This window comes from Canis lupus, chromosome 16 (assembly GCF_011100685.1).
Source record: "Canis lupus familiaris isolate Mischka breed German Shepherd chromosome 16, alternate assembly UU_Cfam_GSD_1.0, whole genome shotgun sequence".
NCBI lineage: Eukaryota > Metazoa > Chordata > Mammalia > Carnivora > Canidae > Canis > Canis lupus.
Genome location: NC_049237.1, coordinates 31,893,187 through 31,902,088, shown reverse-complemented (window position 1 = coordinate 31,902,088; position 8,902 = coordinate 31,893,187). Strand labels below are relative to the sequence as shown.

General features: G+C 46.7%; 1 non-coding gene across 1 annotated transcript; it reads left to right on the top strand.

Moving 5' to 3' along the window:
* Positions 1-15: 15 nt before the first annotated feature.
* Positions 16-118, top strand: LOC119869674. The gene has a single exon (XR_005371765.1). It is a non-coding gene; the product is annotated as a small nucleolar RNA U13 (small nucleolar RNA).
* Positions 119-8,902: the final 8,784 nt, after the last annotated feature.

Genomic DNA, 8,902 nt, shown 5'->3' with positions numbered 1-8,902 from the left:
GCGCGCAACCGCGCGATCCTTTTGTAGTTCATAAGCGTGATGATTGGGTGTTCACGCCGTTGTGTGACATGTGCCTCCCTCAAACCTTGTTACGACGCGGCACATTACCCGTCTGACGTGAACTCGGAGGATCTTTTTCGCTCTTCCCGTACCTCAGAACGTCAGGCCGTCGTCGGCCTCCGGTGTGGGCGGGCGGCTGCGCGGCCTTCCCTGCCTGGGTCTGGGCGCCGGGCGAAGCTCTCGCTCGGGAGGCCCGCGGGCTGCGGGAGGCCGGCGTCGCGCGGGGGCGGGGCCCGTGGGGGCTGGCCCAGGGCGGAGGAGGGGCAGCGCCCTCGGGGGCGGGGTCCGAGCGAGCGGGGGGCCGCGGCGGGTTCCAGCGGCCGGGCTGGGGGAGGAGCCTGTCCGAGCGCGTGTGTGGCCGCGGCCGGTCGCCTCGCCTCGCCGCGCCGCGGGTCCCCGGGAGTGGAGTTCTGTCCGGTGGCCCAGGGTCCCCCAGCGGAGGGCGGTGGTGCCCTCGCCCGTGACCTCCTGCACCGTCCGCGCGGGGACCTCACCGGTGCCAAAGCGAGGGCGGGAGCGCGGAGAGGTGGGCGTGGGGCCGGCTGGGCTGCTGGGGGTGGCCGGGAAGGGGGGACCCTCGGGGGGTAGGGGGAGCCCCGCAGCTGCGGCTGGTGCTCAGTCCAATGTGCGGGCGGGCCTGGGGACGCTGCGCCCCCTCCGGTCAGAGAGCGCTCTGCAGGGATTTCCCGCCCCGGGCGCTGGGGGGCCGGGGCTCCACGGTGCGGTCTCCTCCCCAGGGGGTGACTGTGTGGCCGGAGAAGACTTCGTGCACCCCCGTCCCCCGTGGCAGAGGGCGCTGCTTGCGGGCCACCTCCCTCCGCGTCCCTTACTCCCCCCCTTGTTCGCTCGCTGTGTGCCCCGTGTAGGGCGCCCTTGGAGAGCAGTTCCCAATCTCTCTGTGGCTTCTATGCTCTTTTTTTTTTTAAAGACTTTATTCATCGACTCCTGAGAGGCACGGAGAGGGGCAGGCTCCCCGCAGGGGGCCCGATGCGGGACTCGATCCCAGGACCCCGGGATCACGCCCGCGCCCTGGGCCCGCGGCAGCCGCTCAGCCGCCGAGCCACCCAGGTGCCCCTCTGCGCCCTAACGTCTTTAACGGTGACGTGCGAGGAATGATAGTCCCTACTTCTTAGGATTGTTTTTTTTTTTTTTTTTTTTTTTACTTCTTAGGATTGTTATGAAAAATAAAGGAGCGAAGTATGCGTCCGCAGCTTAGAGCGGTGTTAGTTTCCATTTCCTCTTTTGAGGGCACCTGCCTCTCGGCCTCCTCCATCTGGCCTTGCCTTCTCTGGCCAATTGGTGGCACTCATGATTTTCTAAGCAATTTCAAACCTCGATTAAAAACACAGGAGTTCCTCCGGAGGGGCTTCTCCCACACTACAGTGGGTGTGGGGAGCAAGATGCCAGCCCACAGACTGTGATTGTGCCCTCCTGTGTGTGAGCCTGTCTTCCCTGCGCCTCGCAGCCTTTGTGCCCAGTGGATCTGCGATCTCACTCCCTTGTGAGCAAGCGCTTGTACTGCAGAGGGCTCCCCGCTGCGCTCTGAGTTCCCCGAGGCCAGACCATGTCTTTACGCCCAGTGCCTGGCACGATTTAGCCTTAGCCGTGCAAGAGACGTTTGTGGCACCCGCAAGGCTATCCACAGAAGACTGGCTGAATAAACCACGGTACATCCGCACAATGCAGTTCTGTGCAGCTTTACAAAAGAATGAAGGCCATCTCTGTGGAAGGTCACAGAACTCCAGGATGCGTTTTTAAAAGATATTTATTTGTGAGAGACAGGGAGAGGCAGAGACTTAGGCAGAGGAAGAAGCAGGCTCCCTGTGGGGGCCCCCATGCGGGACTCATCCCAGGACACCACCCCGAAGGCAGATGCTCAACCACTGAGCCACTCAGGCGTCCCTCCAGGATGCATTAAGTGGGAAAAGCAAGGCTGGGGGCACATATATGTTGCCCTTCTAAGAAAGATGTGTGTGTTTGTTTACATTTGCAAGAAGAGGCAGTGGAATTATAAGTCACAAACCAATAAAAATGTTACATATAAGGAAAAAACCAGAGAGAAAAAATGGGAGTGGAAGCTAGACTTATCTTCATATACTGCGTTTTTTTAGTTGGACTTTGGAATCAAAGTAAACTTTCGGTTTCCATGATTATTTTTTTTAAAGAAAAAAATAGGGATCCCTGGGTGGCGCAGCGGTTTAGCGCCTGCCTTTGGCCCAGGGCGCGATCCTGGAGACCCGGGATCGAATCCCACGTCAGGGCTCCCTGTGCATGGAGCCTGCTTCTCCCTCTGCCTCTCTCTCTCTCTCTCTCTGTGACTATCATAAATAAATAAAAATTTAAAGAAAAAGAAAAAAATAAAACATTTTCATCCTCAAAAGAAAAAAAATTAAAGTATCAGGAGTTACTGACATAACTACCTGGAAAAATAAGTAACTGACTTTAAAACTCATTATTTTGACTGTACATCCTTAGTGACACATCTTCAGGATTAAAAAAGAAAAAAGATTGGCAAAGAAATCAAACTGCATGTAATAATAGTATGTTAGTAATAATACTGATATTGTTGGGGGGTTTTTATGCTGTTGCATGCATTTGTTGGTTTTTTTTTTTTTTTACGACTTTATTTATTTATTCATGAAAGACACAGAGAAAGAGAGGCAGAGACAAAGGCAGACGGAGAAGCAGGCTCCATGTAGGGAGCCTGATGTAGGACTCGATCCCAGGACTGCGGGATCATGCCTGAGCCAAAGGCAGATGCCCAACCACTGAGCCACCCGGGCATCCCATCATGCATGTGTATTTTACACATATGTGTAAATAAAAGAGTAAATAAGTAATTGAATTAGTATCGTTAGATACCAAGGTCTTCAGTGAGAGACGAAGAGATACAACTATCAAACCAATGGTGCCAGGGATAAGTCGTGTAAATAATGGAAAATTTGAATTGGCAATGGTAATATGAATCATGATTAAATTTTGTTTCTTTGCATATGTTAGCTGTGTCCACTGAAAAAGACAAGAAGCAAAGGTAATCCATTGGCTATGAACAACCCTAGTGTCCAAACTGATCATCGAAATGCCATTGCCCACTAAAAGGAACAGGACCCTTTTAGGAAATGACCGACTTCAGAACTGGGGAGGGATTGTGTAAGATGAGCCTGTGACATTCTGTTATGCCAAAAAGTAAGGTAGCTATCAAATACTACTGAAGTTATGTCAAAAGAGCCAAGAGCAAAGATAAAGGGGCATCCTTTGGCTAAAGATGGAACAGTTTGGGCATAAGAAAGAATAATGACTGATTCTGGAGGCGTCTGGGTGGCTCAGCATTTGAGCATCTGCCTTTGGCTTGGAGTGTGATGCTGGGGTCCTGGGATTGAGTCCCACATCGGGTTCCCTATATTGCTTCTCCCTCTGCCTGTGTCTCTCATGAATAAATAAAGTCTTAAAAAAAAAAAAAGAATGACTGATTGAAACATCAAATATATACAAATCCATGAATGCATAGTAATACTTTTTTAAAATCCTTCATCGTTTATTCGTGTATCATCTAAGGAACTATTTGTTTAGAAAATTGGTAAAGAAGAGGAAAAAATCAAACATTTATTCTGCTATAATTTCAGGTTACCCAAATAGTTTGTAAGGATAATAAATGCAACAAAATAGTTGGAATTAAAAAGTCAGTCTTCACAACTCCTAAAGAAGCCCTGGGACATGGCAGCAATAACCATGTTATTAAAAGTGTGAGGTGGGGGGGCACCTGACTGGCTCAGTGAGTGGGTACAACATAAGACTCCTGATCTCAGGGTGGGGACTTCAAACTCCATGTTGGGCACAGAGATTACTTAAAAATTCTTAAAAAGTACATTGATGGGAAACTTATAATGGTTGGATGAAGCTAAAAATCCTGAACCCAGAGAATTTTTTAAAAATTAATTTATGAGAGACAGAAAGAGAGGCAGAGACATAGGCAGAGGGAGAAGCAGGCTCCCCACAGGGAGCCTGATGTGGGACTCAATCTCAGGACCCCCCGATCACGACCTGAGCCAAAGGCAGACGCTCAACCACTGAACCACCCAGCTGCCCCTGAACCCACGGATTTATCTTCACATCACTGAGTGAGCCATACCACATGCCTCCTGTTACAATGCAATAGGAAGTACACAGCATCTATGAAATATTCTTGCACAAACCTCACCTAATCAGACTTCTGGATCTAACTACCAAATGGCAAGAAGCATGGAGGACAAAGAAACAGATGAAAAGAGACTACGATGGTTTAATCAGCTGAGTAAGGATGTAGGAAGTTCCACAAATCACCCAGTTTCTTCAATAAATAATGAGCATGAAAGAAATGGAGTATGAGGAGTTCTGATAGAGATGAAAAGTTTTTTTTTATAAGACAATTTTTTTCAGAGATTTTATTTATTCATGAGAGACACACACACAGAGAGAGGGCAGAGACACAGGCAGACGGGAGAAGCAGGCTCCATGCAGGGAGCCCGATGTGGGACTCGATCAGGGGACTCCAGGATCATACCCCGGGCTGGAGGCGGCGCTAAACCGCTGAGCCACCCAGAGATCCCTGAGATGAAAAGTTTTTAAAGCCACCTCAACCAAATGCAGTGTGGGATCTTGTTCTCAATACACTGGAAAAAGACATATTGAAGGCAATTGACAGAAATCTGAACATTAGACTCGTTATTAGGGTGTCCATATAATTTGTCATCTAAACAGGGCATGTTGAAAATTAAAGGGTACAGTGGTATAGATTGGGTCTGTCCCAGTAAACTCAAACTGGTGTTGCACAACTGTGTGGAATTATTAATTTTTACATTGACAATGCTGTTTATTTTTTTAAGCTGTATGTCAGAAAGGCAATTCTTAAAACTTTTAGTCTCAAAACTCTTTACACTTCTAAAAATTACCGAGCCATACTCCCAATCCTTGGGAGATGTCTAGCATCAAGAATGGTGAAAATAACAAATTTTGGAAAAGCTGTGGAGAACTGGAACGCCTATATATTGGTGGCTGAAATGTAAAATGCTGCAGCTGCTGTGGAAAACAGTTTGACAGTTTCTCAAAAAAGTTAAGCATAGAATAACACAGAGTTAGACTCAGGAATTCTGTTCCTACGGTATCGAGCCAAGAGCACTAAAAATGTGTATTTATACAAAAACTTGGACACAAATGTTCATAGTATCATTATTCACAACAGCCAAAAAGGAGAAAATCCAAAAGTCCATAAACTGATGAACGAATAAATGAAATGTGGCATTTACATACAGGGGAATACCAGGTAGAAAAAGTAATGAAGTTCTGGCACATGCTACAGTGTGGATGAGTCTTAAAGACTTTATGCTAAGTAAGCCAGACACAAAAGGTTCCAAGTATTTCAAATGTCCAGAAGAAATAAGTCAGAGTCAGAAAGGGGATGGGGGGGGGGGGGAAATGAAAATGATGGGTGATGGATATGGAGTTTCTTTTTTAGGGTGATAAGAATGTTCTGGAATTAGCTAGTGGAGACAGTTGGCCAATCTTGTAAGTCTACTACAACCTACTGGATTATATACTTTAAAGAGGTGAATCCTGTGGTCTGTGAATTAAATCTCAATCAAAACACTACCAAAATATTGAGGACCCCTCCCAAGAGATTTTCTTTATGTGAAAAAGATTTTTTTATAGTAGAAATTAAAACTGATAAATTTTTTAAATATCCATTTGATTCTTTTAAGACCGCAACAACAGGGGCTCCTGAGTAGTTCAGTCGGTTAAGCATCTGCCTTCAGCTCAGGTTGTGATCCCAAGTCCTGGGGTCCCTGCTGAGCAGGGAGCCTGCTCCCCCTCCCCTGCCGCCCCCCCCCCCCGCTTTGTGCTTTCTCTGTCAAATAAATCAATAAAATATTTTAAAATTAAAATAAAACAAGATAAATATACATGTTTAAATAAACATTTTCAAAGTTATTTTTGTGAAAAATAAGTATATAATCCAAGACAGAAAAATAAAAGTGTGGCATTGTGTTAAATTTTTGTGAAAAGATTTGTAAAAATTTGCAACTATGTGTCATATTGGTTTAGTTTAAGATAGCTGGATTCTGGGATTCCTGGGTGGCTCAGCGGTTTAGCACCTGCCTTTGGCCCTGGGCATAATTCTGAAGACCCAGGATCGAGTCCCACATCGGGCTCCCTGCATGGAGCCTGCTTCTCCCTCTGCCTGTGTCTCTGCCTGTGTGTCTCTCATGAATAAATAAATAAATTTAAAAAAAAAAAAGCTGGATTCTCAGATCTGCTGCTGCTTTCAGTCTGTGCCCGAAAACTCCACTGTACATCCATGAGAGAATGAGAATGAAAAAAACAAGCATTCTATTCATATTATGATAATCTTGACCCGGGAGACCCCCTGAGAGGAAAACCTTCAGGGGTCTCCAGATTACACTTTGAGAACTATCAGAAGTACACACAAGGGACACCTGGTGGCTCAGTGGTTGAGTGTGTGCTTTCAGCTCAGGGTGTGATCCCGGGGTCCTGGGATCTAGTCCCACATCAGGTTCCCCACAGGGAGCCTGCTTCTCCCTCTGCCTGTGTCTCTGCCTCTCTATGTCTCTCATGAATAAATAAACTCTTTAAAAAAAAAAAAAGAAAGAAAGAAAAAGTACACACAAGTATTAACAGTTGACATGACAGGACATCTGGGATTCACTTTAAAATACTCCCTGAATATGTAAAAATGCAAAGATGAATCAGACACAATCTCTGCTTTGGTGGGCTTCCATCAGCTGGGGCACTGGGGCACTGGGAGGGCGTTGTGGGAAGAAGCCCTAATGAAGGCGTTTGAGAAACAGTGTCTCCTGCAGTCAGGCAGGTGTCAGGTACTCTGCTCAGGTAGGGCCTTCCAGACTTTCCCCCTCACAGCCAGCCTCTGAGGCTGGCACCATTTCTCATTCTGCAGATGAGGGTATTGAAGCTGAGAAGTTGGGTAACCTGCCCAAGGTGCCACAATGGAAAGGGGTAACGTGGGGATTTGAAGTAAGGTCCACTTACCCCCAAAGCCTGTGCTCTTCACTGCTTCATCTTCCTTTCTGAAACCCCAGGTGCACAATTGTGGAGGGTCCCTTTTACCACACACCTCATGAATGGCCCCCTCCACGGAGGCCCAGACCATCACCTGGGGAGGCTATAGTCTTTAGAACAACTAATAATAATATAACTGGACTGGTCATTACACAGCACCTGGCCCCCCAGCCAATCCACACAATTTAATTTCAGAGTAAGCATTTTATCCACATTTGCTGTCCTCTCCTTGACTCTTTCTCTCCAGTTTTTGAAAAGCAATCTGGCAACACCTCTTAAGAGAATAAATGAATTCCCTGGCAGCTGTGCCCCTGAGAGTCTATCGAATACACATGGCCCTGTGGAGGGGAGGGCTCTGGGTTCTTCAAGACCACAGGATACACAGGTAGGTCCTTTGGGTGAAAACCCGAGCGCGAAGTGAAGGCTCATCCATGGCATCTCCAGGCTGAGAATTCTCCCGACGTTTACTGAAAGAATGAAGTGGATCTAAGGCAGGGGACTGGGAGGGAGTGTCCACAAGGTGTTGTGCGATGGTGAACACACACAATGCAAAGAGATGCCATGACTGCGCATTTATAAGACAGTGCTTGAAAAAATGCATGCCTTTAGAAGTAGATACATGCCTATGTGTGCTTCGAAGAACACCGAGAAAGGAGAAAACACCGGAGGATGCATCCCAGGCCTCTCCCTGTAGATGGCCTTGGGCCATCCTGTGGGGAAAAGGAGCAAGAGAGGAAGCTGTTGGAGCTTTTGCTTTGCTAAGCACCTTTTTACAAAGCACATGTGTGACCTGCGTACCTGCGTAAAATGATGTATAGATGTGCTCATGTACAAAGACATGCAATTTATAACTTTCCTTTAAGGAGAAATGGAAGAATGCAATAAATTCCAGAGATTTGGTGGCTGACCATTTAGCCGTACCTCTCAGTTTTTCCAGGACCATATGATAGATGATGTGAGGTGAAGACTTCTTCCTCAGGAGAAATGAAAAGGAGAGAAAGTAAAAAACAAAAAACAAATGTTTGCTCCCTTTCATTCTCCGAGGAGTAAAATCTGATGTGTTCTGGGCATGACAGCTTTGTAGCTTGGTCTTTCAGGGTTCACGTGGTCTTGGCGTGGTTAATAATAGGATTGGGAACACACTGGAAGGTAATTACTGCTTGCAGCAGAGCCACTGTTCTGATTACGGGCCAAATGGAAAAATGAGAGTACAATATTTACAACCCCTGAATGCCTGTGGAGAAGGAGGTGACCACTATATCCTTTTGCCTGGGAGGCTAAAAAAAAAAAAATTTGACCATAATGGAGGCTGGTGTGGGGGGAAGAGTATGCTAATTATTTGGAAGGCTCACATGTTCAGAAGATCTGTAGGGTCAGCACCAAATGGCTTTTAATGAACCAGAATTCTTTGAAACAGCGTAGAGAGCTGTAAACAAAAGGCTCTTGTAAACATGGACTATCCACCAGAATAATGAAAGTCTGAGCCATGTCGGAAACTGGATTCAACAAGTCAGCTTTCACTGGGCCACATAAATCCACCGCATCTCCAATATACCTTTCTCCCTCCTAAGACGTCTAGGTTCGCTTAGCTGCTTTTTCAGATCCGAGCCATCAGCTTAATATTACTACATGTGTTTTTTATTAAGACGGTGTATGATCTAAGAACAGCTTACCCAGGGGCTGTTCTTTCCACAGGGGCTGGGATCCTGCTCACTGTGTTTCTTTGAGGACCTCATTCCAGCAGCATTCCCTTCCTAATCATTCCCAAACG